This window comes from Oryctolagus cuniculus, chromosome 4, assembly GCF_964237555.1.
Source record: "Oryctolagus cuniculus chromosome 4, mOryCun1.1, whole genome shotgun sequence".
NCBI classification, from domain to species: Eukaryota; Metazoa; Chordata; class Mammalia; order Lagomorpha; family Leporidae; genus Oryctolagus; species Oryctolagus cuniculus.
In genome coordinates this window covers 158583957-158610081 of record NC_091435.1, presented here as the reverse complement: position 1 = coordinate 158610081, position 26125 = coordinate 158583957, and the positions used below count along the sequence as shown (strand labels likewise).

At 39.9% G+C, this 26125-nt stretch overlaps 1 long non-coding RNA gene across 1 annotated transcript in view; it reads left to right on the top strand.

The window, feature by feature from the left end:
- Nucleotides 1–1005: 1005 nt before the first annotated feature.
- Nucleotides 1006–26125, top strand: part of LOC103350359 (uncharacterized) — an 87179-nt gene continuing 62059 nt past the window's right edge. The window contains exon 1 of the long non-coding RNA XR_011388398.1: nucleotides 1006–1455. This is a non-coding gene — a long non-coding RNA (uncharacterized lncRNA). The remainder of the gene's footprint in view (nucleotides 1456–26125) is intronic.

Sequence of the window (26125 nt, the reverse complement as noted above, 5' to 3'; positions counted from 1 at the left end):
ACTAAGCCCTGCGCTGTTCTTTCGTCTGCTCGGCCTTCCCCGGGTTTGCTGCTGGTTCTTCCCGGGTTGGCTACTATCCCTTCCACCTCCGTGGAAGGGCAGTTCCCCCTGGCCACATTCCCCACTTCCGCAGGGGAGCGGCACACCGCCGGCCGGCTCTCTCGGGGGCTGCACAGGTGTTCCCCTTAGATGTTCCCCTTAGATGTTCCTGGTGCATGCCGTCTCTCTCCTCCTTTATAGTCCTCCTCTGCCAATCCCAACTCGGCTGCCCACACGCCGAGTACGCTGCTCTCCTCCAATCAGGAGCAAGTCCTACAGTTTATTGGTTGAACTGGAGGCAGCTGTGCAGAAGCTGTTTACTTCTCTCCCAGCGCCATATTGTGGGAGAGCAGATGCATAGAATAAGTCTTAATTCCAGTAACTTAGTCCAGTCCGGGTTGCTCCCCACACTTGAGCTTTTCTTTGTTGGGAGGATATTTATTACTGATTCACTCTCTGTGTTGGTTATTGGTCTATTTAGGTTTTCTAGATCTTTATGACTCAATTTGGGTAGGTTGTATGTGTCCAGGAATCTATTTCTTCTAGATTTTCCAGTTTGTTGGCATGTGGCTGTTTGTAGTAACTCCTGATGATTCCTTTTATCTCTCTGGTATCTGTTACATCTCTTTTTCATCTCTGATTTTATTGCTTTGGGTCTTCCCCCTCTTTTTGGTTAATTGAGCTAATACTCAAGTTCAATCTGTGTGCATTATGTTGGTGAGGATGTTTCTTGCAGGCAGCAAATAGATGGGCCTGCTTTTTAATCCATTCAGCCAGTCTCTTTCTTTTAACTGGAGGGTGTAGGTCATTTGCATTCAGGTTACTGTAGATAAGTAATGACTTGGCCCTGCCATTTTTCCATAAATATTCCTATTGTTTGCTTTGATATCCTTTGTACTTTTACTAGGTTTTCTGCCTTCACGTTCTTTCATAATGATAACTATCTTTCTGTGTTTCATTTGTAAGGCTGGCCAAGTGGTGACAAATTCTTTCCATTTCTGTTATGAAAGATCTTTATTTCACCTTCACTCATAAGTGAGAGCTTTGCAGGGTACAATTTTCTGTGTTGACAGTTTTTTTCCTCTGTCCACACAGAGAGCAGAGAGGTTCCCAGAACCAGCTGTCTATTGTTGCTCCGCCTTTGTGCTTTGAGCCCCTAGAGGCTTTGAAATTTTGAGAGGAATACGGGCTACTAGCAGTCCTACTTGGTGCCCAGCATCTTGCCTACACTCCTAGCCAGACTCAAGGCCAGTGGGGAGCACAGCTGTTTCCCTCTGATGTAGTCCCCTGGTTGCAGGCTTGCACAAGAGCCGCTGCAGCCGCCACTGGTGTCGGAGTGGTGCCTTCTCCCCACCAGCTGCAGGGAGCCATTGTAGGGTGATGGAGAGAAAATGTGCTTTTCTTTCGCTGGATTAGGTGAGTACCCTGCCTGTCACGAGGGCTCCAGGCAGGACTCAGGGACAGGGAGCTCTGCAAGGCTCTCCCTCAGGCATCACCACCAGCGGCACAGGCTGCTGCATACTGCCCTCAGCTCGCTCTCCAAAGCTGGTGTCTCCTCCAGTTCTCAGCTGCGGGGTTGTGTGCAGTGTCTGCACCTTCCCCGCTGCTCCATAGCATCCCTCCTCCTTCTGTAGACTTTCCACTGCAGACGTCTCTCTAGCACTCCCCTGGGGATGTACTTCCTCCGCTTTTCTTCTGCTATTTGCCCCTGGCCAACAGCAGCACTTTTTTTTTTCTTTCAAACTTTTATTTAATGAATATAAATTTCCAAAGTACAGCTTATGGATTACAATGGCTTCCCCCCCATAACGTCCCTCCCACCCGCAACCCTCCCCTTTCCCACTCCCTCTCCCCTTCCATTCACATCAAGATTCATTTTCGTTTCTCTTTATATACAGAAGATCAGTTTAGCATACATTAAGTAAAGTAAAGTGCTGAAGCTGCAGCACATTTTTTTTTTTTCCTTTTTTCTATTCAGCCATCTTGGAATCCCCTTCTCTTCTATAGAAACTCTTGAAATTAGATATCCTTTCAATTTACAGGTGTGTTCCTGCTGTTTATTTAGTGAAATTTCTGAAGTAATTCTACAAACTCTGTTGGTTCTTGGTTCTCTGCATTCACCAAAGTCTCTGATTGATTAGTTCATTGCTCATATGATTGTAGGGCAGAACTTTCTTTAAATGTCTGGAAACTTCCCCAGGAACTCTGTGTGTGTAGGAGTGTGAGTTCTTTGCTCCAGCAGGCAGGCAGGTTATCATCGTTGGTGTTGCAAAGCTTAAGTTCACTGGTCAGTGTCACTTACGGTGTTGGCTGGATGGATATTTTCATTTGCTACCATTTCTCTCTCTGCATTTTTTCCTTTAACATATTTTTATTGATTTTATGCTGGTTATTAATGTTTTCCGCTTTTGTGTATTTGAAAATTTTTTTTTGCTTCGCACAACAATTTTCCCCCGTGGGTAACATTTTAGGCTAAAATCATTTTCCTATTAGAACTGTAAAGATATTTCTCCACTATTTTGTTTCATATACCCTGTGTCCTGTGAGAAATACATCACAAAATTGAATTATGTACTATATTGTACTTAAGAGAAAATGCATATTGGACTCTTTTTGTGATGTCCAGTTTACAGCAGATCAAATTGCTGGTATTGTTCAAAAAACATAGAAAATACTTTTGTACGTGTTAGCAATGTCTAACTTAATACACACACTTTACTTAAGCTTACCCAAGACTTGAAAGGGGACCTTATGGATACTTAGTCCAAAAAATAGAGAAATACAGTATATTTATTTTTCTTTAAATATAGCATATCTTTTTTTCTTCGGCCATGTGTAAGATGTAAGATAAGGCCGGCACTGCAGCTCACTAGGCTAATCCTCTGCCAGTGGCGCCGGCACACCAGGTTCTAGTCCCGGTCGGGGTGCCGGATTCTGTCCTGGTTGCTCCTTTTCCAGTCCAGCTCTCTACTGTGGCCCGGGAGTGCAGTGGAGGATGGCCCAAGTGCTTGGGCCCTGCACCTCATGGGAGACCAGGAGAAGCACCTGGCTCCTGGCTTCGGATCAGCGCGGTGCGTGGCCATTGTGGGGTGAACCAACAGAAAAATGAAGAGCTTCCTCTCTGTCTCTCTCTCTCAATGTCCACTCTGCCTGTGAAAAAACAACATAAAAATAAATAAAAATTTAAAAAAAGATGTAAGTTTTTTTATTGGTGGTTTGGAAAGTTTATGATGTGATAGTGTGATTTTCTTAATTTCTCATGGTTACTTTTTATTGAGCCTTTTGTATCTTAAGATTTGTATTTTTTGTCAAATTTTAGCCATTCTTCAAATATCCTTTGCTCACTGTGCTCTTTGGAAGTCTCAATCATGTGTAGATTAGGATTAGGCCTTTTCAAATTTTTCCATAGCTCCATAGCTTAATAGCTTAATTAATGCCTTTTTTTTTTTTTTTTTTGGACAGGCAGAGTTAGACAGAGAGGGAGAGAAAGAGAGAGAGAGAGAGAGAAAGGTCTTGCTTTTCCTTTGGCTCACCCCCAAAATGGCCGCTATGGCCGGTGCGCTGCAGCCGGCGCACTGCGCTGATCCGAAGCCAGGAGCCAGGTGCTTCTCCTGGTCTCCCATGGGGTGCAGGGCCCAAGCACTTGGGCCATCCTCCACTGCACCCCCGGGCCACAGCAGAGAGCTGGCCTGGAAGAGGGGCAACCGGGACAGAATCCGGCGCCCCGACCAGGACTAGAACCCGGGGTGCTTGCACTGCAGGTGGAGGATTAACCAAGTGAGCCACAGCGCTGGCCTAAATAATGCTTTTTTGAATTCTTTTTTGCCTTGTATGTTTCTTTTTCTTTTTTTTTAATATTTATTTATTTATTTGAAAGTCAGAGTTACACGCAGAGAGAAGGAGAGGAAGAAAGAGAGAGAGAGAGAGAGAGAGAGAGAGAGAGGTCTGCCATCCCCTGGTTCACTCCCCATTTGGCTGAAACAGATGGAGTTGCATCCAACTGAAGCCAGGAGCCAGGAGCCTCCTCTGGGTCTCCCATGCGGGCGCAGGAGCCCGAGGATTTGGGCCATCTTCTACTGCTTTCCCAGGCCTTAGCAGAGAGCTGGATTGGAAGTGGAGCAGCTGGGACTCAAACTGGAGCCCATATGGGATGCCGGCACAGCAGGCAGTGGCTTTACCAGCTATGCCACAGCGCCAGCCCCTTGTATGTTTCATTTTGAATAATGTCAGCTATGTTTTCAAATTCAGTGATGTTTTCTTCTGCAATGTCTAGATAGTCTTTTCTAAATCACATCCAGTGAATTTTTCATGTCACACATTATAGTTTTCATTCCTGGATATTTAAATTTCATGTTTTTATGTTTTCCATGTCTCTATTTGAATGTTTTTGAAAATATAGAAGGACTGGCGCCATGGCTCACTTGGTTAATCCTCCACCTGTGGTGCCAGCATCCCATATGGGCTCCAGTTTTAGTCCTGGTTGCTCCTCTTCCAGTCCAGCTCTCTGCTGTGGCCCGGGAGGGCAGTGGAGGATGGCCCAAGTGCTTGTGGCACCTGCATGGGAGACCAGGAAGAAGCACCTGGCTCCTGGTTTCGGATCGGCACAGTTCCGGCCATTGCAGCCAACTGTGGGGTGAACCATCGAATGAAGATCTTTCTCTTTGTCTCTCTCTCACGTCTATCTGTCAAATAATAAAAAAAAAGAAAAGAAAATATAGAATCCATTCATAGTAGATTAAAATAATAGTAATAATAATAATTTTTTTATTTTAAAAAATTTTTTATATCATTGCTTCTTTGATCTAACATTTGTGTGAGTTCCGACTCAATTTTGTTTGATTGGCTGCTTGTCTTATTGTGGATTTTATTTTTCTGTTTCCTTTCCTATTAATTAATCTTGATTGAGTGACAAATTTTGTGCATTTCAGCTTGCTGGGTACTATGTCCTTGTATATTCTTCTAAATCCTCTTGAGCTCTGTTTATGAATACATTTGAAAAATGTTCTGATCCTTCTGGATCTGACATTTATTATTAGTTAAGTAACTGAAGCGGTGATCAGTATAGGAATAAATATTGTCCGCTACTGAATTAGACTCTTCTGTATAGTCTACCCAGTGGCACACCAAATGTGAGCACACATTGTTTCTGGCACCATGTAAATGCTGGGCACTGTTCCCTTTAATCCTCTTTAATGACTCTTTTTCCAGCCTTGGGCAGTTTCAAATTCAGGTGCTGATAATGCTCTGTGTAATATTTGTGGCAAATTTTCTGAAGATCTCTATAGTTCACTCTGTGTGATGCTGTCTTTTTTCTGGTACTATGTCCTGTAAACTCTGGCCAACCCAGTCTCTCTAGACTAGAAAGCTAAGTCTCTTCAATTCAGAAAGTCTCTAGGGAGCCTGCCTGAGTTCTTTTTCACTAGAGTGGAGCATTTTTCTCCAGGAAGTACACTGGGACATCTTGAAGGCCATTATTGTTTATTTTCCACCTCAGTGCTTTTTGTTGCCTGATGTCTTAGCATCATGGAAATCTTTCTATTTATTCAAAAATATTTTTAAAGCTGTTTCAGATAGGATTGCACATTGCATACTTGCTAATTCATTTTGGGGAGAAGTGGACTTTTCTTTCAGACTGCATAAGATTCAGATTAGCATGTTTTAAAAAATTACTTATGCTTTAGTAAACTTTGTTTTCTATGTGGAAGTTAATTTGAGAAACTGCAAGTTATGCAGTCAGTCCCTGATACTCATAGATTGAGCTCAATGTGTTGCTTTTTTCTCTGCAAGAATAAGTTCACAATGGATTGGAGTCATTCAAACTGCCTTAGGAGCTGCTTGTGTGTCCACATCTTGTGTTAATACTAACTCTACATTTCAACAATAGGCTAAAAATAAACAATGATAACAAAGAGATTGTAAAAATAAAGAAATAGAACTTGAGTTACTTCAATTCTACCATCTTATATGCTTAGAGTTTTTATATTTAAAATTTAAAAGAGTGAAACATAGTATGAATTGTAATGGGAATAATATATTTTAATAGGGGTGGAGTTTAGTTCTTATATGAAATATTTTACTTATTTTGACTATTATATCAAAAGTATACTATTTAAAAATGTTCTTTGTAAACTGTGAAACACATAAAATAATATGTGCTGATAACTTCATGGTAATTAATTAAAATAACTGTTATTTAAAAGAAGGGGATCTTTAAAAAGTATATACCATGATTGTTGAATACACTTGATATGACTTTGTGCAAAAAATATATCCAATTATAAGTCACTGCATTCAAACAAGTCCAAAACCATGGTTTCCAACTAGATTTTGAGACTTTATATATAATTTTTCTAAATAATAAAATATTTTACCAGCCAGGGTTCATTTCTGCCTAAACCAATATTAAATCTATCTTTAGATTTCAAAGGAAACAGACTTGTAAAGTTAACTGAAGGTCAAATTTATCCACAGAAAATAATAAAATGCCCAAATATGTATAAAAAGGCATGTATTTATGACTTTATGAAAATATAAGGTAAATAGCCCAAATGAGATCTAAAAATTCCTATGGAAACATGCCAAATGGTGATTCATTCCAAAAGGAATGATGGTAGAAGGTCCCCAGGGTTTATGAGTTTCAGTTAAGCCTTGAAAAATGATCAGAAAGGCTTCCACAGATAAAAAGAAGAGAGAGAATCCTTAGAGGAAAGTGAATTCCAGGCTGTGGAGGCCATCTGCTTGGTGGTACTGTTAAATGAGTTGTCTTTGAAAGCTGTGTTGACTCTTAGAATCTACTTGGGCTTCTGTACAGGAAGGGGGAAAGTAGGAAAATGTTATTAGATAAACGTTGAGAGTCTTTAGTCAATGAAATATAGTCTACCTATGGCTTCAGTCTCAAAAATTAAATAACATGGTGCTAACTTCCACGATACATCAGGATACCTGCAAAATAAATTGTGCTTCTTTCTGAGGTTTTTTTCCCACCTCAACTGGTATTAAGGAAAAAGTTATTAAGCATTCTTCCAACAGATCCAGGACCCATTTCTAACTTGATTGATTTCTACCTTTCTAAGCAACACAGAATCACCACAGACCTCTTATCCAGTAAATATTCATTGAAATTGTACCATAAATTCTTTGTTTTTCTTCCCCAAAAGGGCAAAAGTTTGTCATTTTTTTCTTTTCAGCTTTAATGGAGGTCTTCAATTATACGGAAAGATGTAATGGCTTTTAGGAATCTGAAACCAGGAAATTAAATGTAGTTACTTTGTTCTTTTTTATTTTTTAAAACTACTTGTGTTAAAATGTTAGAAATTAAATTACTCTAAATTGAAAGGCTGCTTTTTGCATTTTCCAAGTTGAACAAAAAATCTTATGAGAAATAAATGGTAGTCATGTGGACAGTACGGAGTGAGAAAGCTCTCAGTACTCACTGAGAATGTCTTCTTCCACTGCTGGTTTCCTTTGTATTTTTAAGTCACTACCTCACAGTTTTAGACAGCTATAAAATAAACTACTAATACCAAACAGGCAATCCACTGATACTGAGTGACTGGAACAGAATTATTTAGACATAACTGTGGACTAACACCTGTTTCCACATTGAAATGGATCTACTTAGTGAAGATAAGATTGAACGGATTTTCAAAAATCAAAAAATTTTCATATCTTTAGAAACAGCAAATGTCTACTTGGTACTTGAAAATATGAGCAATACAAGAAGTCAGGAGATGAATATGAAAATAATACTTTTTAAATGGAATAAAATTCTGTGTCTTGAAAGAAAAAATGATTTGTATCAGGCTGTCTTAATAATAACTTTAATTGCCTTGCTTAATCAACAATCTGCTACTCATTATTAAAGATAAAAGGGAACTTCTCCTGTGGGAGCTCTTTGTGCAGAAGAATCATTGTGAATGTTAAAGTAATTGCAGTATCCCAGGAGAGACATGTATGTGTGGTATTTGAATGGATTTAACTGGAGAAGGGTAAGGACTTGGTTAACTGATATATAAAACCCACAGAAGTATCAGAAACATCGATAGACAAATTGTAAACAATTTCATTGATGTGAAGGCCTCTGTGTTTATATATTACATATCAGTTTTTTCAGTATTTTGATATTCATAATTGGATTTCATCATGCCCTTGTTTAGTTCTTGCCTGCCCTGAGCTGGGACTTACATCATGTGCACGGCTCGCTCCCAGACCTTTGGGCTTTGGCTATGACTTACAGCATCGGTACATGTAGTTTTCAGGCCTTTCCACATAGATGGGAGGCACACTGCCAACTGTCCTGAGACTCCAGCTCGTGGGACTTCTAGTCTCCCCAATAACATAAGCCAGTTTCTTATAATAGGAATAAATGTACTTTAAAATATAACCAATAGGAGGTCAGTCTGCCATCTATGTACTTACCTCCCTATCTTCATCATCATCATCTATCATCTGTAAATCTTCTGTTCATTTTGCTTTATGGATGAACCGTAATACATCTTTGTAATTAGTTTGGGAAGCTTTCAACACCTTGAAACAGTTCTCCCTGGCTTCAAGCTTCCTCATAAGTATAACTGTTTGTATTCTGTAAATAAAGCACATTTTTCCTTTCTTTTTTAATGTTGAAATGTGTACAAAAAATTAGGCACTGCTAGAATACTGTTTTCCTGATATATTCATGTAAGGGGTGAATACACTATTGAATAGTGTATAATTACATTTCGGTAAAGGTAAGAAGCAGCAATATATTGTTGTCCTTCAGCATCCATGGAGGATTGGGTTCAGGATCACCTACAGACACCAAAATTAACAGAAGCTCATGTTCCTTATATAAAATAGTGCAGTATTTGCATACAACCTATGTGCACCCTCTCACATATGTAAGTCAGCTCTAAGGTTCTTATAATAACATTTAATACAAAGTAAGTGCTACAGAGCTAATTGCTCTACTGTATTGCTCAGGGAGTTAGGACAAGAAAAAGAAGGTCTGTATATGTTTAGTGAAGATGCAAATTTAAAAAATATTATTGACCGAAGTTCAGTTGAGTCTATGCCCACAAACCCTGCAGATGTAGTGGGGTCACTGTATTGGCCATATCCCCCTGAAATATTTGATCTTGATTTATTTTTACTTATTATGTAATGTTGGCCAAAATAATGAATGAATTAATCAAACTAATTCATCACCAAGTATGTGAAGCACAGTGTGATAAAACTTCTGTATCCAACAGTCTATGTATACCTAAAAAAAAACAAAAGAAACAAAAAATCTGGAGTAATTATGAAACCCCAGATGCAACACAATTTGGACTGTATGTGTCCTCCAAATTACTTTGGGTTTCAGATGCTTTGAAAGACGTGTATATGGTGATGTGAGAGTGTATGACAGCCTGTGGTCTTCGAGGAAACTTTTCTGAGGAAATGGTAAAGAAGGATAGAGATTTAGTTCTTGGGGATGGGGATGTAAAATTTTTATGTAGAGTGAAAAGCACATAGAAAACTACTGTGGCAGATGGTGACATGGTACAAAGGGGGAACAAAGAAAGCAGCATGACACAAAGTCCAGTATTTCTGGAAAAGAGAAAGGAAAATATTATAAAATGAATTTTGAGAGGCAGGCAAAGACCAGAGTGGCAGATTTACTGACAGGATACCCAACTGGTCCGGGATGGTCTCTGTTTATATTTTCCATGAAATAATTTTTAGTATCATTCTGATCAACACACACACACACACATGCACACGTATGCACACATGCTCTTAAAAGTGCCTTGGCTTTGACAATTTATTTTATGGACATTTTATAGGCTATGCTAAGGAAGTCCTTAAGAATAATAGAGAGTGCTTCCTTGTTTGTTTTGAATAAGTGAAGTAGTATATTTGTATTTTGTTCATACCACAGAGCAGCTGAAGTTAGTGTGACTACTCCTTATTCAGCTAAAATACTTAGTAATTTTTAGGGTAATTAATTGATTGCTAATTGACAAAGTGGATGGTATCATTCCAAGGGAGATACAGATGACAGTTTGGGATAGAAAGATAGTATTGGTGGAAATCAAAAATATGGATGAAATAGAGGTATATTCAGAGAGTAAATGATAGCTCATGGTCATGGATTGCATAGGTAGGAAGAGAGGAAAATGCTGAGAATTATTCCTGTATTCCTGGATGAATATCACTTGCTAAAGTAAGATACCAAGTGAGAGAAACATGTTTGGAGTGAAAACAACAAGTGTGTTTCAAGATAATCTGAGTTTGAACTGTCTGACACTCAAATATCAAGGCTATCGATGTGATGCTGTCAATGTAATGGAGCCTAGAATATGGATGTAATTACTTGGAACAGACAATCTCAACCTCAATGCTACTGATATTTTGTGTTGGCTAGTTCTTTGTTGTGGGAGACTGCTCTCTATGCACTGTAAGACATATGTCAGGATCCCAGTCTGCACATGTTAGATGCCAGTAGCACACTCTTCACACTTGTGGTAACTAAAAATGCCACTAGACATTGTCAAACATCTCTTGAGGAGTCAGGATGTTAAACTTCTCCCAGTTAAAAATTTGATCTGGAATTAATATAGAGAGTATAAAAGAGCATAGAGGATTGATTCTTAAGGTCTATTTTATCTGTCGGCTAAGTAGAAAAAAATGAAGGAAAAATTTAATGCTGTAGGAAGAAGTTAGACAATTTCAGTATATTAATCAGCTATTGCCATAATGATTTCATATAATGTACTGCTATAGATTGAATTTTGTGACCCCAAAATTCTCGTATTGAAGTCGTAACTCCCAGTACCGTGTATGGTGACTGTTTTTGAAGGTACATTCTTTGAAGAGGCAATTAAATTAAAAACGAAGCCATTGAGTGGTCTTTTTATAAAAAAAAAAAAAAAGGAATTTGGATACAGAAAGGCACCAGGGATGGATGTGCACAGAAAAAAGACCATGAGAAGACATAGCAAGAAGGGGACCATTTTCAAGTTTCCATAGAAGCCAACTTTGTCAACACTTGGACCTCAGGCTTCTAGCCTTCAGAACTGTGAGAAAATGCAAGCTAATAAGACTCATTCCATCCCCAAATTAAATGGCTTGGTTTATATTCACGAAATGGCTGGGGCATATTGCTCATCTAGATTGTGTTTAGTTGGGTGCATAGCTCTCCTTCAGGCTTTGGGGACAAGAGGCAGTCATCTTGAAGGCAATTTTTTTTCAGTCTTTTAAACAAATTTAGATATATTCTTAACTTACAGTCAAAGGCTTAGTGCCTCACTAAATTAAGAGTTCAACTAATAAAAAGTGAAAAGACTGTAATTCAGCAGGAATATTGTCAAGGGCTATAAACAATGAGCAAATGAAAAGATGTCCATTTTACTCACATAGAGTAAATTTTAAAATACAGTTCATTAAAACTATAATAATATATCATTTTTAACCCTTGGTTTGATGTGGTTTGATGAAGAGCACTTCCAAACATTGGTGTAGGAGATGACTTCTTGGATAAGACCCCCAAAGCACAAGTAACAAAAGAAAACTATACAAATGGGATTATATCAAACCCAGAAGCTTCTGCACATCAAAGCAACAACTAGGAGAGTGAAGAAACAACTAACAGAATGGGAAAAATATTTGTAAGCTACTTATCCAACACATGATTAATATCCAGAGTAGATCAGCAATTAAAAATCTCAACAGCAAAGAAACAACCAATCCAATTAAGAAATGGGCAAAAGACTTCAACAGAGAGTTCTCAAAAGAAGAAATACGGATCTCCAACAAATATATGAAAAAATGCTGAATGCGTATCTTTGAGTTGGCCGGTGATGTTCTGTTTTGTTTCTCTTCTCCGTCCAACACCAGAGCTGGCTGGAGTATGTTTTCCTAGAGAGGAGTCTAAGTTGCTAGATGTGAAACTGGTACAGCAACGCCTCCAACTCTTTGTCTCAGGCAAAATCTAGGGGTGTAGGAAGACACTCTGCTGGTGTTAAGGCTGTGGCTAAAGTGTGAATGCAGGCCCCAGTGACGTGCAGGAGGCAGTCAATGAGCCTTTAACATGTGGCAGCGAGGCCAAGGGGAGACAGACTTTAGACACAGGGAGTGATCATCAGTGTTGAATAAACTGATGGGTCATGGGTCATGTCAGCTGAGGCAAATGCCCAGTGGATTTGGCAACAAAGTGATAACTGGTAAATAAATTTAGTAAGTACCCCTTCCTACTTTTCTCCCTCCTTCCCTTCCCTCCCTCCCTCCCTCTTTTCCTCCCTCCTCCCTTCTTTTCTTCCCTTTCTTCCCTATCCTCCCTCCCTTCCTTCTTCCCCTTCCTTCCCTCCTTCTCTCCTTTCCTCCTTCCTTCTTTCATCAAGTCACACAGTGTGCTTTGTAGAGTCTTAGCATACAGCGGGATCTCTGTATTTGTTGAATTGAATGAAGGCTTGGGTTTCAGAGGGACAGAATTTTCCACCAGTGTGTAAACAGTGCCCTGGAGAAGCAATTTGGAGGAAGGTGGGTGATTCCCCTATTGGAGACTGATGCACATGCAGTATACAGGAGGAACATCCATCACTCTTGAGAAACTTAGGGGAAGCTATGGCAAGGCCAAAGCAACTTCGGCTGGCTGACAAGGTCACAGCAGAAGGTCTGTCTCAGCAAGGCTGAGAATGACAGCTGCCATCTTCTTGGTGGTCTTAGGATTGTTGGGAGCTACACTCTGCATAAGAAAGCCAGAGCTTCCTGGTGGTCCTGCTAATGACTGCTGTATTTCTAATTTTAGGGAAGAATGCTTAGTCTCATAATCCCCAAAATGTCCATTGCTTTGTAGAATTTTAATCAAGCAGAATGTTAGTGTAGGAGAAGGGGTTGATGCTTTATGCAATGTTGAGCTGTTTGTGAATAAGAATTAAAAGGCAAGGCTCCTTGGTATATACTTCCCACTAGAACAAAGACAAATGTCATTAAAGCTTTAATTCAATATGTGCAATAAATACAATGGTTAGGATGTCAAAACTATGGAATAGATCTAAGTGAACCTTTAAATAAGTACAATAAAGAAATTAAAAAATTACAGAAAGAACTGTAAAAGAGGGGATATATTTTCAAAAGGGCCTGCTTTGAACACTGGGGCTTCTAGTAAAGATTAGATTAAGAAGGTAATATTCTAGCTTGTGTAGACAATTTCTGCATAGTTTGACAGCACTCCAGGCCTTGGCTTGTGTGGCAGCCCGTTATCTTGCACCTGTCTGTGATTGGGACCCATGCTCTGAATATGCCCTTGAAAATCCAAGAAATTGTAACTAGATGAAAATGGACAACAGACTTGTTATTGTAAGAAGAAAGAATTGGCCAGTGCTGTGGCTCAATAGGCTAATCCTCTACCTGCGGCGCCGGCACACCGGGTTCTAGTCCTGGTCGGGGCGTCGGAGTCTATCCCGGTTGCTCCTCTTCCAGGCTAGCTCTCTGCTGTGGCCCGGGAAGGCAGTGGAGGATGGCCCAAGTCCTTGGGTCCTGCACCCGCATGGGAGACCAGGAGAAGCACCTGGCTCCTGGCTTCGGATCAGCGCAGTGCGCCGGCCACAGCGGCCATTGGAGGGTGAACCAACGGTAAAGGAAGACCTTTCTCTCTGTCTGTCTCTCTCTCTCTCTCTCTCACTGTCCACTCTGCCTGTCAAAAATAAAAAAATAAAAAAAAAAGAAGAAAGAATCATTATGTGATTTATGATATAAAAATAAAAGTCTGGTGCTTGAGAGCCAGAGCCTTGCTGTGAGTGTGTCTCTCATTTCTTCCTGCACCAACGGCTCCCACACCTTCGGGAACCCCTGGACCTGCTGGAGCTGGACTCCAGCAAAGCTACATGATTGGGAGAGAGTTTCAGATAGACACGAAAGCAGTGGATCAGGGAAGATACTGAGCATATAGGAGGTGTCCTCAAGAGAAGAGGGGAAGTCCTGCAAGTGGCAGGAGGCAGCACACTGGGTTGGGCATGATCATGCACAGCACAAGCTGGATGGTGTGCTCAAGGTCAACTTTCTGGGAGCTGGTGCTGTGGCATAGTGGGCTAAGCCTCTGCCTGCGGTGCTGGCATCCCGTATGTGTACTGGTTTGTGTCACAGCAGCTGCTTTTCTGATCCAGCTCTCTGCTATGGCCCGGAAAAGCAGTAGAAGATGGCCCAAGTGCTTGGGCCCCTGCATCCATATGGGAAACCTGGAGGAAGCTCCTGGCTCCTGGCTTCGGATCAGCTCAGCTCTGACCTTTGCAGCTGTTTGGAGAGAGAACCTGCAATGGAAGACCTTTCTCTCTGTCTCTCTCTGTTTGTAACTCTACCTCTCAGATAAATAAATTTAAAGATAAAAAGTGGGGCCAGCGCTATGGCTTAGTAGGTAAAGCCGGCATTCCATAGGTCTGCTGGTTCGAGTCCCAGCTGCTCCACTTCCGATCCAGCTCTCTGCTATGGCCTGGAAAAGCAGTGAAGATGGCCCAAGTCCCTGAGCCCCTGTCCCCACATGGTAAACCCAGAGGAGGTTCCTGGTTCCTGGCTCCCGGCTTTGGATCGGGACAACTCCAGCCATTGCGGCCATCTGGGGAGTGAACCAATGGATGGAAGACCTCTCTTTCTCTCTGCCTCTCCTTCTCTCTCTGTGTAACTCTGACTTTCAAGTAAATAAATAATAAATCTTAAAAAAAGAAGCAACTTTCTGGGGGATAAGATAACATCGGAGTTTCATCTTGGGATTTGATTAATGAAAATAAAATTGGCTGCCTTGATACATTTGATCTCTCCTCTTAAAAATTTATGTATTTATTATTTGAAAGGCAGAGTGACACAGAGAAGGAGAGACAGACAGATATCTTCCATCCACTGGTTCACTCCTCAAATGGCTACAATGGCTGGGATGGGTTGCTAGCATCGCAGGCAGCCAGGACTCATATGGCATGACAGTGTCACAGGCAATAGCTTAACCAGTTGAGAGATTCTGGTTATCTCTTCCTTAGTTCACAATTCTAACCTTTACTTACCCAAATTGAGAGAAAGGATACATAGTCAAGGCCCAACAGAATAGAATGACTTCGTACTTTGGTAATGACCTTTTCCTTAAAGAAAATCATGCTCCTTAAATGAAAGGAAGTACATTTGAAAGTAAATACTCATGGTAACATAATTCCACAGTGCTATGTGTAATTAATAATTAAAAGTTTTTCTTCTCTGTCTGCTTATCTTTCTCTCTGTGTCTCTCAAATTAAAATAAAATGGACATTTAGCCTAGCTGCTAAGACGCTGGTTAAGACACTTGCATTCTGTATTCGAATGTTTGGTTTTGAGTCCTAGCTCTGGTTCCTGCTTCCAGCTTCCTGTTAATGCATACTCTTGGAGGCAGCCATGATGCTCAAGTGATTGGGTTCCTGCTACCTGCTACCCACTTAGGAGGCCTGAGTTGAATTCCTCAATCTCAGCTTCAGCCTTGTCCAGTCTTTTCTATTTTAGGCATTTAGGGAGTGAACCAGTGAGTAAGAATGATTTCATTCTTTGTGTCCCTCCATCTCTCTGCCTCTCAAACAATAATAACAAAAAAACAAAAACAAAAAAAAAAAAAACAAAACAAAAAAACACTTCCCCCACACCCATAGATGTAGTCTTGCACAGTTTTCTTATTTATATATTAATAGTGCCACTCTTCGTAGTGGCTATATTTTACTGAGCATGCATTTAATCTTCCTTAGATTTAACTTCCTTATTTTTAGATAGGGTCTGAAAGTGGGGTCTATTACATTTAGTCAATATAAATTGTGAAGAAGAATGTAATGCAGTTGCAAACATTCATATTCTCATACCTTTAGGTAGGTTCATATTTAGTAATTATATCTAGAGTTGCCCAAAATTCCTTTCTTCCTTTATCATTTTTGGGCAGATGTTAGTAGGATGGGGTTTAAGTATCCTTATTATTAAAGAGTTTGTTCTCAAACTCAGTTTTATGGACCAATCAGAGGAAAGAAAGTAAGATACAACAAACTCACTGATTTGTGCAACATTCTCTCAGGAGTTTAATGGATGATTTTCTCCCCAAGGGAATGACTCTTTGAAGGAGCTAAAACTTTCAGGGACCTTATAAGAAGCCTACTGTTCTTTTCTGTAAGCCACAAAGAATATGGTTATTTAATGCGAAGCAGTAATGACTTCTTTTGTGTTCTTAATGAAAGGACACATTTTATATCTGTAGGTATTCCTGTTTTATTCTTTATAGCACTTTAACAGTTGATAAGTGAAGTTTGACATTTAGAGACTTTTAAACAAAAAAAATAGCTGTATGTCAATGCATCATTGCTTCATATACCACACTGAGTCTATATACTTTATGAGGATAATAAGCACTCATTGGCTTCAAGTTACCAAAGAACATCATGCAGTAATTTTCTCCTACTGTTACCTAAGATACATTTGGATTATAGAGTAATTTGTTGCTACTTTTAGCAAAAAAAAAAAAAAATCAGGTTATGGTTAATTTCATTAAAGTAAGTGGTAGTTATGGACTGTCCTCTCTCATTGCAGCTAATGCAGTCACAGGAGGTACTAAATTTAATTCAAGCCTGCACAATACTCATGGCCTTAATGGCCGCAGTTGTTCTGCCGCTTTGCTTTTCACCTCATGTTAAGTTCCACAAGCGCACGCTGTTCCAGGAGACAGTGGGTGCCAATGCTGGGTTTTCTCAGACACAGTTTAGGACAAATAAAGAACATTGGTAACAAAGCTGGAGTTACAATAAAGTTGTAATTGATCCTCGAAAGTTAACTAAATTATTATTTTGTGAGCCAAAGAAGTGTTAGTTCCTGTCACCCTTCCCAACTAGATGTCATCAAAATTCCTAATGGCTGTGATATTGATAAGACTGTCATTTCTCCATCCTTATCTTACTTGATTTTTCAACACCATTTGATGCAGTTGGTTACATCCTTTTCCTCGCAGCCTTTCTATATTTGATTTCTGAGTCATCACGTTACCAAATCTTTCTAGTTTTCCTTCTATCTCATTGGCTGCCCATTCCTAGCCTGTTTGGCTGGTTCTCTTCCCTACATTCTCCCTTCATTTCCTTGTCTTCTTAATGTTGGATTGCATAAGGGCTCATCCTTTGGAGCTTTCTTCTCAGTCAACCCAGGTAATCTCATCTTACCCTTTTGTCTTTTAATATGATTTATCTGATTGTATTGTCCAACTGAGATCTAGGTTATAAGCATGTTTGCTCCTAAAATTTTCCACCTGTTTAAGATATTCAAATTGAATTATTTCTTCCTGCTCAATTCTGCATCTTTCCAGGCTTCTCAACTCAAGCTTGCTAATTACATAACCGATTCTGAAGTCAATGTGACTTTTATCTTCTTTTTTTTTTTTTCTGCCACACTTTTAATGCATTATCAAGTCTAGCTGACTCTGCTTTGAAAACAGATTTAGAATTTTAGAATTACTACCACTCTGAATCAAGCCTCCATTATCTCTGTCCTGGAATTGTTATACACTTATTATTAGTCAGCTGTTCATCATTACAACGAAATACCTGGTCCTGGCTAGTTGTGAAGGAAAGAAATTGATTTTGGCACAAAGTTCTGGAGATTCACAGTTCAAGGTTGGGCAGACCTCACTGATTCAGCCTCTGGGGATGACCATCTAACTGGCAGAGTCCTGAGATGGTGCAGAGCCTCCTGTTGCAAGAGACAGGAAGTGCATGTCTATTTCTCTGTGCTCTGTTATAAAGCTGCCAGATTCATTCATGAGGGCTCCACCCCAATGACCCAAACTAATCTTATCACCTCCGAGTCCCTAGTTCTCAACATTGTAAGAGTGGATTAAGTTTCCACTCTCCTGGTACCATTAATGCAAGACTTTGGGGTTTAAATTCTGTGGTAGATCTGAGGGCTGAGTCATATTCAAACTATAGCTTGCCATATCATCCTTAAGTCTTTGCTTCTGTTTTTGCCCACATTTAACAGAGTACCCATTAAAACAGGCTAAAGCCTTCCAGTGATCTCCCACAGACTCAAAATAAAATTTGAAATCCTTACAATGTTTGGTAGGGTTCTGTATAATCTGGGTACCTGCTGTCTCTCTGACTTCCTCCTCCTGGTCATTCCCTTGCTTACATCACTCTAGTCACATTGGTCTCCTTTGCTGTTTCGGAATACTAGAGACCTTTGCATTTTCTCTATCATCTGTCTGATAGACTTTCCTTTTTTTTTTTTTTTTTTTTTTTTGGACAGGCAGAGTGGACAGTGAGAGAGAGAGAGACAGAGAGAAAGGTCTTCCTTTGCCGTTGGTTCACCCTCCAGTGGCCGCCGCGGCTGGCACACCGTGCTGATCCAAAGCAAGGAGCCGGGTACTTCTCCTGGTCTCCCATGCGGGTGCAGGGCCCATTTACTGGTTCACTCCCCAAATGGCTGCTACAGCCAAGGCTAGGCCAGGTCCAATTCATGAGCCTGGAATTCCATCCTGGTCTCCCACATAGGTAGTAGGGGCCCAAGAACTTGGGTCATCTTCTGCAGCTTTCCCAGACACACGAGGAGCTGAATCAGAAGGGGAGCAGCCAGGACTCATACCCGTGCTCCAATCTTGGATGCCCTGCTGCAGGTGAGGTCCAGCTATAGGGCGGAGGGTCAGGAGCAGGACTGTAGTTCTGCAGCAGTAGAGAAGTGCAGGAGAGACACAGAGCTCGTAGGTGAGTGCCGAATTGAAAACAGATGAAATCTTTAGATTGAAAAAGCATACAGAATTCTGAGTGAGATAAATAATGAATAAGGAAACAAGACAGGTGGGAAGTACCAGAGGGCTGGAAATGAAGGAATATACATCCGTGTTTCTCAAAACGTACAGGTAGACCACTTGCTTCAGAATCACACAAGTATTAAAAATGCACGGTATTCTGCCCACCTCAGTTTATTGGGTCAGCATGAATGGCACAAGGCCCTGTACTCCTGTGTTGACTGCATGATAAGGATCTTGCAGCCATTTAATAAGAAGTGGACAAGAAGGAAGACTCAATAGATGCACCTCAATAATAAAAGACTGTGATTAGAAATTTTGGAATGTGATACACCCCATGAGACCTCTAGAACCTGAAGCAGTTTTGAAAGGATTAGCCATCATGCAGTAGCAACAAGTTTTACTTTTATAGCAGGAGCACCACTGCATTTTCTCAGTTTTGAATGGGGCTGAAGTATTACATATACACACAAATGTATGTGTGCATATATGTAAATATTATTGTGTGTCCTATGAATTGTACTCTTTACAGTAATATTTCCTGGGAATGCAGTGAGAAGATGTGTGCCCATATTGTACATTGACTAAGGCACTTACGGTTACTGTGCTTCAATATGGGATGCTGGCATCACAGGTGGTGACTTAACCCATTGAACCCACAACATTGCATCGTATCTGCTGGTTAGAAACTGGTGGCTTGATCGGTGTATCTGATCTATAAGTCATTTCTTCATCGAACAGTATTATTATTTCAGAAATTTCAGTTTCATTGACAATTTTAAAAAGTTTGGAGATTTTGCTTAAAAACATCTGATTTCTGGCTTTTGATAAATATAAAGTAATGATGAAGCTAGTTTCTAAATTTCACAGGAGACATGACATGGTGACTGAAGCCTTCATGTGGATCCTTCTTTCTTTGATTTGCCATAGTTTTCCCCTTACCCTGTCATAACTCTGAGCCATTTCACTCATTTCAACTACTTGCCTGGTCCATCCATGTGATAAAATAATTTAACTCAGTGACTTGATTAATGGTTTGACCAGCTAATTGGTGCACTCAATCAGGATGGGTGATTAAGTAGACTTATATGGAAATATTGTCTGAATCATGTTATTAACAACATTTTCAATTGAACCTTTCATTGATTATACTGCCCTTCCTTGGGCCTTTAAATAAATTATTTTCAATGTCTGGAGAAAAGATATTGGCAAAAGAGCTTATGTATCACCCTCACTCTTAGAAAATAAGAAAAATGTCTAAAAAGACTATATAGTATGGTAATTTTTATGATTCTTTTTAATGTGATATTAATATATCAATATGAAAGAAGACACAAAGAGCTATCATTCAAATATCTTTTCTAAGAGAAAAAGAATTTAGTTCATGCTGTATGCCAGCATGTGCTTTGTAAATTTCTTTTGTGATGAGAATTTATTGCATTATAACTTCAAAAATCCTACAAACTGAGAAGAGTTGGAGAACGGACCAGACATGGAGGAAGGATTTTTCGTAGACAACATTCAAATCATCTAACATATGCAAAAAATGTATCTCAAAAGACTTAGCAAGTGGTAGTTACCTTACTAGTTGGAATTACATCCTGCCTGTGCTTAGTAAATGTAACAGGACCTCCTGGAGTCGCACAGGAAAGCTGTGGATATAGATGAGCAGAAACACTAAAAGAGGCTACCGGATCTGCCTTCCTTAGTGAGGCAGACACACAGGCTGGCCTGGTCCTATCACCTGCTGGCGACGGGTGCTAGACTTCTCACCTTCGTCTCTGCCTCTCTGGGTATAGGGGCGGACTGAGAAATTGCAGCACAGTATGTGCAGAACTTCATATTCAGAAAAGCCAGAGTTAGCTTTAGGAAGTTTCAAGGCTGAGTTAGGAACCAAAGGTAAGCATTAGGGAAATACAGAGTAAGTTTGGGAGGATAAAGAAAAGTTATGGAATGAAAATAGACAAGTGAACCTGTCCAAGAAGTGGATGGACAAAGATGAGTTGTTGAAGATGAATTTCTTTATTTTTCCCCACAGCTATGCGCTATGAATAAGCAATGTGATCAGGAACACGGGATTGTTGTGTTTTATTTTACTGGTAATACCTTTTTTTTAACTTTAGATGAAACTTTGTCAATTATCAACACAAAACCATTTATCAGAATATTTAACATCATTTATAAATGAAACATCCACTAAAGGTCTTGGTAAAACAATCGATATTTTCTCTCAAAACATGGACAAAATTATATTTTAATACGAAATTAGTGAACCTGTTCACTTAAGCAGAAACGCCACACTAGAGTAGCATAAAGCAAAGTATTGTTCTTCATAGCAAATCTTTTAAAAGTACATCAATTTTGGAAAGGATCATAAAGCCAGACAGGAGGTAAATGATAAAGTGTTGTGTTTAGGGTAAAAGTAGGAGGAAATTGGAAAAATTCTTCTTCCAATGTAATTGCTAGACATTACACATTATCAAATGCAGGCAGTGTTGAAGTTCAATTATCTCATGTGAGTTTGAGCAGATATTTACTGGTGCATCAGACCCCAGCTGTGGGCAGCATAGCTCAGTGTGTGGGCCATAGTGATGACTTTTTGTTATGCTTTCAGACAAATCTTCTGGCCCTTGGAGGTACTGATTTATGTTTAGCTCTGCTGTGTTTCACAAGTTTGTTGTAGGAGCATAAGTTGTATGCAGAGAACGGTGGACAGACAATCCACCAACATGTATAGATGATTAGGGTGTCCATCTATAAAACCAAAATCCTTATTCCAGTCTTGAGTCAGCCTCAAAGGAAATGGGTAATTTTAATGAGCTCATTTTGTATTCAATGTGTGCTTCTGGCTAGAATATGAAAAAGAGTGAACAGGATCTCTTTGTTTAAAATAGGCTTCATTTTCAGGTTTACAGCAAAATTGAGGGCGAGAATAAATTTCTTTGTAACACCTTCTGCAATCTCTTCTACTATCAACATCCCACACCATGATGATATTCTTGTTACAATCAATGATACCACATTGACCATTCAGGATCACCCCAAGTCCACAGTTTGATTATTGGTGTTTTAGTTCCGTGGCTGTGAGCAAATGAGTCCTGTCATGTGTCTACCATCTTAGGATCATACAGAGTAGTTCCGCTCTAAAATTTTCTGCACTTGGCCTGTTCAATGTTCCCTTCCCTTAAAGCCCTGGGGATCCTTGATACTGTCTCCACAGTTTTGGTTTTTCCAGATTGTTGTGTATTTGGAATTGTGTAGTGTCTGGCCTTTCAGATTGGCTTATTTCACTTAGTAATATGCATTTTTAAAGATTTATTTATTTGAAAGAGTTACAGAGAGAAAGAGGCAGAGAGGGAGAGAAAGTCTTCCATCTTCCATCTGCTAGTTCACTCCCTAAATGGATGCAATGGCTGGAGCTGTGTCGATCTGAAGCCAGGGGCCAGGAGCTTTTTCTAGGTCTGTTCTGTACTGTGCAGAAGCCCAAGGACTTAGACCATCTTTTATTGCTTTCCCAGGCCATAGCAGAGAGCTGGATTAGAAGTAGAGCAGCCAGGACCTGCATAGGCACCCATGTGGGATGCCAGCACTTTAGGTGGTGGCTTTACTCACTATGCCACAACACAGGCTGCCTAGTTGCAGTTTTTACTAGAGAAACGAAGTAGTAACAATACCTGGCGTCTTTACAAATAATATCTAAAGCTTGCCATACATTACAACTCAAAAAAGAAAAAAAAATTCTGAAGCAAAACACAAGCTAGGAAAACAGTTTCCATTATTTTACAAGTACAAATGGACAATTTTTTCTACTTTTAGGTGTACCTTTTACACCGACTTAGCATCTTTTGGTGCTGTTAGTGCATGCTTTAAAGAGACCCTTCTGTAGATTCTAGGCCTATATTTGGACCATTGTGGCCATTGAAAATAATTTATATAAAGTTGATGTTTCACATTTAGCAGAAATAAAGAGTAAGAAAGGAAAGTGGGCCAGTCTGCATGTAAAATCTGACCTGTATTCCAAGCTATTCAGTATTATATCATGCATAAGTGCTGTGCAGAATTTCCTGAAAGAGCACTCTACTCGTCACTGTTAAACAATTTGTTTGAGAGTAGTACTAGCTCATTATATCACCTTACTGTTTTTAAAGAGATTTTTAAAATGACCTAACCTGGATTCCTGTGTGTATGCTAAGCACCTCATACGTGGTGTTCAGATGCTGACATCCTCAAAAGCATTAAACCAAAAAACAAATCAGATGTAACAGCTGGCTGTAGGGACAAAAGGGAAGTTGAGCCAGACTCCTGGAAATAATCAGAACAAGACTGTGAGATAAACAGCGATGTGGCAGGAGTCTGGAGGACACTCAATGTTTCCATGAGCAAGGACATGCTGTTCAGACCGCTGCTTTTTGTTAGAGGCATCATGCTGGGCTTGGCCAGTTGATTTTCCTTTGACTGACTTTTGTGATAGGATATTATCTTAACTGTCTTTAGGCATTCACTTTCAGTTCCCTTCAGTTAATCATTTAGTTTTGGGTGATCTACCCCACCTTACCCACCCTGCCCCACTGACAGCAAATGTCTGAATATCTCAAATTAAGGTGTGGGCAGTTTTTAGTCCTCTTCTTTTTAATTCTTAGACACTTTCCATCATGATTTCATAGGTTTTTAGTTTTGACTGATATTCAAAGCAAATGGCTTTTTAATGGCTGTGTCAATATTCCTGGCTCATCCATCTCTTCATTCCTGGCCCGTCTTCAGCTCTTTGTCTTCAGAGTATTTCCCCACAAACCAAACTGATCTCGCCTGTTTTCAGCTCTCATAGCATGTTGTTCCTCTGAAATTATGATTGTCAAATACTTGAAAATGGTCATTTGTTGTGTGTATGGGTTGGGTCCTTCCTATGAGATTTTATGCCTCTTGAGGGCTCAGACCATGTTTCATTTGCTTTATTTAAAAATCCTCCAGAGCACATATTATCTGTCACAGTGGATGTACATAGTAGGCATTCAAAATATATTGGTTAAATACGTGATAAATGACCATCTTAGATACTTGCATCTCTGACTCTGGTATTTCATTCATCGAATAGAAATGAAATTACAGTTTGAGCTCCAACATATTCTATTCATCTACCATAAGAAATTCTATTTTTGGAATATAACTTTTAACATATTTCTTAGTGTTCCTTTTAAAAGCAGACATATTCACTAAAATACACTGATATGCAAAGTAGGACATAAGGCTAAAGGCCAAAAAAGCAAGTATAGCCAAACTTAGTCAGAAAATGGAGAAAAGAAGCTTAAGGACACTTTAAACATCATGCAATTTTTGAAGTAGTGGAATGCTTAATTTTAAAAGAAAAAATTGTACATTGGTTTTGGCTTTGTGGACATTCAAGTCAAAAGCTGATATTTCACATAGTCTTACTATCTTACTGAGTTGATAAATTTCCTCCATTTCCTCCACTTAAAATTCTAATAAACTTATAATGATTTAATGGGGTCTGTGCATTCTCTGTTATATTTTCATTTTCCTTGCTCAATTTACTGATTTCTCTCTGTGTAATAGATTTTATAAGACCTATTGTGGACTATGTAATGTTTTGGACATTAAAATCTGTGGCTTAATTATAATATTTAAAATCTTTAAGTAATTCCATTAATCTTTAGTGGGCTCATCTCTCTCACAAACATATACAAATACATAATCAGGAAATATAAGAGTTATTAAATTTCCTTTATAAGGTCCTTTGAACAAGATTACTTACAAAAAGTAAGAAGGAAAAGAATTAGAAATTTCATACATAAACATATACTATACATATGACAGTACTTCAAAAATTTATGGAAAAATGGAATCCATTTACTTTTTAATAATTATATAAAATGTATTTAGTTGAGAGGCAGACACACACATACACATACTTACACAGAGAATGCTCCAATCTGCTAGTTCACTCCTCAAATGATTACGATAGCCTGTGCTGGTTCAGGCTGAATCTGGGAACTGTGAAGTCAGTGTAGGTCTCCCACATGAGTGGCTGAACTCAGTGACTTGAGTCATCACCTGCTGCCTCCCAAGTCTGCAGTATCAGGAAGCTGGAGTTAGGAGCTAGAGCCAGAATTCAAACCCAGTTACTCTTATATGAGTTACAAATGCAGCGCCAGCACACCGGGTTCTTGTCCTGGTCAGGGCGCCGGATTCTGTCCCGGTTGCCCCTCTTCCAGGCCAGCTCTCTGCTGTGGCCTGGGAGTGCAGTGGAGGATGGCCCAAGTGCTTGGGCCCTGCACCAGCATGGGAGACCAGGATAAGCACCTGGCTCCTGCCATCAGATCAGCATGGTGCGCCGGCCACAGCGCGCCAGCTGCAGCGGCCATTGGAGGGTGAACCAACAGCAAAGGAAGACCTTTCTCTCTGTCTCTCTCACTGTCCACTCTGGCTGAAAAAAAAAAAAAAAAAAAAAGCAGCAAATGTCTTAACCACCAGTCTAAATACCTGCTCTGAAAAATAGAGCTTAAAGATAAGTTTATTTTGGTGTGAAATTTCTTGAATCCAAGCATACAAGATACCTTCAAATGTAGAAAATGTATATTTTTGAAAAGCTGTGCATAGATTTCAAATTTTTAGCAATAAACCCATGTTTTAATTCCATCTTCCACAAACTTTTGGAAACACCCTTACACACACACACACACACAGATCTATCTTTCTTTCTTTCTTTCTTTCTTTCTTTCTTTCTTTCTTTCTTTCTTTCTTTCTTTCTTTCTTTCTTTTCATTCTTTCTTGACAGCCAGAGTGGACAGTGAGAGAGAGAGAGACAGAGAGAAAGGTCTTCCTTTTCCGTTGGTTCACCCCTCAATGGCTGCTGCGGCTGGGTCGCCGCGCTGATCCGAAGCCAGGAGCCAGGTGCTTCTCCTGGTCTCCCATGCGGGTGCAGGGCCCAAGGACTTGGGCCATCCTCTACTGCCTTCCCGCCCACAGCAGAGAGCTGGCCTGGAAGAGGGGAAACTGCGACAGAATCCAGTGCCCCAGCCAGGACTAGAACCCGGGTGTCGGTGCCGCAAGCGGAGGATTAGCCTAGTGAGCCATGGCGCCTATTTCTTGTCTGTCTGTCTGTCTGTTTATCTATCTATCTATCTATCTATCTATCTATCTATCATCAACCTTTCTCCTGTACTCAGAATACATGGTAACCAAGGGGAGGAGATGGGAGTACTGCCTTTCTTTATCAGCTCTGAAACCTTGGTGTAAGCATTTTTTTAACCTCATTTTGTCTGGACCCGGACCCAGTGACTAAGGAGATCCTAGTGTTCAATGAAGGAATGTTCCCATCAGAACTATTGCTAC